Raw genomic sequence first — 5,797 nt, 5'->3', positions numbered from 1 at the left:
TTCAGCTCAGTGTTTCAAAGAAATCTGTGACTGAGACTGAGATTTTTTTTCTTCTTCTTCTCTGCAGCTGGCTACTTTGCATTTTCCCAAGGTGAAACCCAGCCTGTCTTTTCAGGTTTTGAGAAAGAAAACACTTCAAAGGCGAGAAGGGGGGAAAACCCAGCTACCAAAGGGAAGCCTGCAAGCTTTTCAAGTGCAGGAAAACGCCTCTCAAAACCAGATTCTAAAACTGAGCGGATTTCCCTAATTGTCAGAGCGATTGAACATCTTTTCATCTCTCTATTGGTTGCTGGTATGAATTCTTGGGAGAGGTGTATTTTCAGGTCCTCCGCCCGCTTTTTGATTGGGTGGTTTGTTTGGTTTTGAGCTTTCCAAGTTCTTTATATATTTGGGAAATAAACCTTAGCTGGAGCAAATATCCTCTCCCATCTAGTTGGCTGCCTCTTTGTTGTGTTGTCAATCATGGTGCAATATACACATCTTGTAACATAGAAACCCACACATGAAACCTTATGTTCATATTGACCCATGTCACTGCAATCAATGTAACATATAAAGTTAAAAAAATAAATAATAAATAAAACTGAGCAGTGTGATTTGCTGCGTGCAGCTTTCTAGTGGCTTGGATTTTCTCTAATTCTCTTCTTTTTAAGGGCAACACATCTTCCTTCTGGTTGGCGTCCTTTTCTTAGTCTCGGTGACCTCCCGTAGTCTAGTTTTATCTGACTTACCTAGCAGCACCTTTCTGATCCTCTTTATCAGAGATGACTGTCCCATCCGTGGGGGTCTCCTCATTGACCCCTCTCCAGCACAGCTTGGAGTGATTTTTCTATGGGGGTGGAGTGTTATCCATCCATTCTGGGCCACCTTCTGTATTGATACAAATTCTTCCCATCTTCAGCTCACCTCGAATCCAATTTGTTGGCTGAAAGGTTGCTGATGGGCATTCAGCTCCTTCCTTTCCCAAACATCTCCTGAGCATGGACTGAATTCCAGGCACTCGGCATGGCGATGCAGTAGTACGTAAGGCTGGCCGGGAACCCAGAGAAGTGCACAGGTACTTAGAGTCCAAGCTGAACCAAACCCAGGAGGGCTTCCTGAAATAGGCAACCTCAAAACCAAGATAAAATGAGTAATTAACCAGGTGAAGGGAGTGAAGAGTGAGAGCATTTTCGTTACATTGCACTTTTGCTATATGCGTCTTCTTGCACCCTGTTTTGCATTAGCTTGTAATTGTCCCTCTGCCTAATGTGTATATGTTGTTAACTTTAAGATATTGTAACTTCTTTTAAAAAATATATATATGTTGTTATTTATTTCAGAGAAGGGAAAGGGAGAGATAGAAACACCAATCATTGATTGGCTGCCCCTTGCACGCCCCTATTGGGAATCAAGTCCCCAACCCGGTTATGTGCTCTGCCTGGGAATTGAACTGTGACCTCCTGATCCATAGGTCGACGGTCAACCACTGAGCCCCACCAGCCAGCTGTGCTATTGTAACTTCTTTTTTTTTTTTTAAGGTTATATTTTGTGCTGTCTTTTTAAAAAATCTATTTTTATTGACTTCAGAGTGGAAGGGAGAGGGAGAGAGATAAAAACAATAATGAGAAAGAATTATTGATCGGCTGCCTCCTGCACGCCCCACACTGGGGATCGAGCCCACAACTCAGGCATGTGCCCCTGACTGGAATCAAACCCTGGACCCTTCAGTCCACAGGCCAATGCTTTATCCACGAAGCCAAACTGGCTAGGGCATGATATTGTAACTTCTTGAGGGCAAGAGTCTATGGTACTTGCCCACCTACCTTCTCAGGGTTAGCCCAAAGCTAAATGCTTTGCAAGGAAGGAAAGTTGTATATTTTGTGCCTGTTCTGTGCCCACATTTTGCATGTAAGTGGTTGTCTTTTGGCTGCTGAGTAGTTGTGTGACTTTGGGTGAATCTCTAAGCTTCCTCTGGGCCTTGATTTCTTTGTCTGTAGGCCGAGGGGGCTCCACTGCAGCGGCCTGCAGCTCTGTGGTCCTCTTTCCTGTGGCCGCTCGGGGCCACCTGGTTCTCGTTGAACTAACTGGTGGGAAGACAACTGCAGAAGGCGTTTCAGGGGTTAAGTCTGGAAACACAATATGGAAATGAAACCACAACCCCAATTTTTTTTTTTTAAGTGGCTATTTCTTTTCTGAAAACATACAAGGAACTGTCTTATGGGCAGCTCATTTTCTCGCCTTTTAAAAAATACATATATTTTATTGATTTTTTTTACAAAGGGGAAGGGAGAGGAATAGAGAGTTAGAAATATCAATGAGAGAGAAACATCAATCAGCTACCTCTTGCACACCTCCTACTGGGGTTGTGCCCACAACCAACATACATGCCCTTGACTGGAATTGAACTGGGACCCTTCAGTCCGCAGGCCAATGCTCTATCCGCTGAGCCAAACTGGTTAGGGACCACTTTTTTTTTTTTTTTTTTTTCTTTTTTCTTAAAAAGTATAGTAAGCACCTGAGCAGCTCCCCGGGTTCCTGGACAGCATAATGCACTACTGTGTTCCCATGTCTCGTGTCTGGAATGCAGTCTATGTCTAAGTGCTGGGTCAACTGGAGACCAAAGAAAGGATGTCCTTCAGAAATGACCCCTCCGAGCCCAGGGCCTCCACCCTCTTCTCTGTGCCCAGTGCCAGCACAAGCTCCGCCCAGGGAGGAATAATGACGCCTGGGCTTTGTTCACGAGGCCACGGCAGCCTTCACTCCACAGCATCAACACCTGTGGTCGGGTAACCTAGGCTACAGAAACAGCAAGTGCGTGAGCAGGAGGCAATTTGATGGCAGAGACATAGCAAAGCTTTCTTTGTGCCGAAAACACCGCCTTCAGCACATCATGTACTAATTCAAGGTGGCCCCCCTTTTCTCTCTCTTAAACTTCAAAACAGGAAGAAAGTTTGGTCTAACTGCGAACACCAATAACCTATGTTCTTCTTAGAACTTCTTGTTGGAAGCCATCCAAGAAACAAAGCTACCTTCTCTAAAGGGGACGCTAATCACTTTTTTCTCATTCTCTGTATTTTTTTTTTTTTTTTTAAACTCTGAGCTTCTGGTATCATTTTGGAAGGTTGGCACAATGCCACCTGAAACCACAGTGGGGTGTTTGGTAATCATGTTCATATTAAAATACTGCTCTGTGGTTTACTTTTCAACGGTTTCTTTGCAGTTGGGAAACACACACTATATTTCTCAGGCAAAGTGAGACTTTGTTACATAGGCAAAAAGGCGGGAAAATGGTCCGCCCATAAGACACTTCCTTGTATATTTCCAGAAAAGAAACAGTAACTTTTTAAAAAGTTGCTGACAGTATTACAGATGTCTCCCCTTTTCTCCCTTTTTGCCCCCCTCTAACCACCCTGTCCTACCCCAGACCTTGCCCATACTATTGTCTGTGTCCATGGGTTATGCATACATGCATATGCTCTTTGGTTAATCTCTTCCTGCACTCCCCCGCCCAGGTCTGTTATTCTGTTTCATGCATCCATACCTCTGGGACTATTTTGTTCATCAGTTTATTTTGTTCATTAGATTCCACATATGAGTGAGTTCATGTGATATTTGCCTTTCTGTAACTGGCTTATTTCACTTCGCATAATAGTCAATCTCCAGGCCCATCCATGCTGTCTCCAGAGCGCCCTCTTTTTCACAGCTGCATGGTATTCCCTGGTATAAATACACCATGGCTTTTTTATCCACTCACCTACTAATGGGCACATGGGTTAAGAACTAGCCACTTTTATTCTAGAGAAGGCAAGCTGAGCATGAGTGTAGCCCTCTTGGGGCTTCCTAGAGATTGACAATATTCAATTGAGCCTGGGGACACATGCCTCAGAAACATCCTAACACCCTTCAGATTGAAAGTCTCAAGTAGTGTCTCTCCAGGAGCATTCGTCCACTGAGTCATTGAGTTGAGCGCTTTTACTGACTATCTACCAAATGCCAGGCACCACACTAGGCCCTAAACAGAGAGAGAGAGAGAGAGAGAGAGAGAGAGAGAGAGAGAGAGAGAGAGAGAGAGAGAGAGAGAGAGAGAGAGGGAGGGAGGGAGAGAGAGAGAGAGAGAGAGAGAGAACAGCCATCAGTTGGGGTGGCAGATGAATAACTGGGCAACACAGAACAGTGAGATGAGTGAGCTCTGTGTAATCTCCCCTCCCATCCAAGGAATTTCCACTTGGGGCCTTTTGAATTTTATCAGTGAAGGCAGCAAACTAAGGACAAGGTTATAATTTTCTAGTTAAAAAGGAGGAGGATGCCGGCCAGCATGGCTCAGTGGTTGAGCGTTGACCTATGAACCAGGAGGTCACAGTTCTATTCCTATTCAGGGCATATGCCCAACTTGTGGCCTTAATCCCCATGTGGGGTATGCAGGAGACAGCCAATCAATTAATGACCCTTCCATCATTGATGTTTCTCTCTCTCTCTCTCTCTCTCTCTCTCTCTCTCTCTCTCTCTCTCCTTTCCTCTCTGAAATCGATTTTTTTTTTTTTTTTTAAAGAGGATGATGAAGCCTCCAAATGCTCCCATTAGACAATCTTCTAGAAACCACCCCAACTCCTCCCTACTGGCCACCAGTTCCCACTGACCAGCTTGGCACTGGGACCAGGGCAGGTCTTTGACTTGGCTCCTCCTGCCATGTGTTTGTGCATTCTCAGCAGTAGGATCTTAGCTTCCTTCCTAGTTCTTCAATTAGGCTTTCAGCTACCCTGGGACTGCACAGTCAGGGCTGGCCCCTGTCCTATGCTCTCAGGTTGACCGACAGAAAAGCACCCAGGAATGCTTTCCAGGTACTAGGAAGATGGTTCCAGGTAACCCAGCTGACTGAATTCCACCCCCGATAAACTGGACAGGCCAATTTTGTCCCACATCTGATTTGAGCATTTTATATCACATCTATTCTAGTAACAGGTGAACATTTTACCTGTTTCAGATATAGGTGAAAAAAAACACACCTTTCGATCTTTTCTCACCCCTAACTGTTTTTCTCTTTTTTCTCTATCTGCCCTCACTCATTGAGCTATCTATTTCTCTCTTTTGTTTGGCAGTGTTATCATATGCATATTAACAGAGAAATTTGCATAGTTGAGGGATTCAGGTTTTCACAAAGCACCTATCATAAATTGAAACTTAGAAGTGCCTTGTTTTTCCTTTGTCAGCCATTGAATATTTGACTGAATTTAAACATTCTTGCTGGAGTCTTTAAAAAATCAACATGAAAGCTTTGGATCTAATTTAAAACTCTCTCAATAGCGAACATTTCTGAGGCAATTCAAATTTGCTGAGATTTCATTGGAGGTATTTTATACATCCCAAAAGGTGAGCTTGAGTGAACTGGATTGATTTATTTTTAGTTTCTCAAAACATTGACATTAAAGCAGGTAAAAATCAGTGTGGTTTTCTTCATGGGGGGGTTTCACTTTGACTTTCAACCCTAAATCTGAGGGTTTGATGAACCCAGAAATACAAAGTGAAAGTCAGGAGTGTGAGTGCAGACCAAGACAAAGAGACTTCTATGAATGGAAGTTGAGTTCCAGTTGAGCTCCTTGTCAGCATATACCATTTGTTAGATGCCACTCTCTTCTCTTCATAAAAATGTGGTCCCCTGTCATTAAGGAACTTACACTTAAAATAAGACATATTGTCCATCAGCATATAGCAAGCCATTTTCTAGTTCTTTCCCCCAAAGTTCTGTGCTTATATGGATTTCCTTACTTTATATATATATATATATATATAGTTGATTTTTTACAGAGAGAAAGGGAGA

Source organism: Pipistrellus kuhlii, unplaced genomic scaffold (assembly GCF_014108245.1).
Source record: "Pipistrellus kuhlii isolate mPipKuh1 unplaced genomic scaffold, mPipKuh1.p scaffold_m20_p_7, whole genome shotgun sequence".
Lineage (NCBI taxonomy): Eukaryota > Metazoa > Chordata > Mammalia > Chiroptera > Vespertilionidae > Pipistrellus > Pipistrellus kuhlii.
This window is presented reverse-complemented; position numbering follows the sequence as displayed.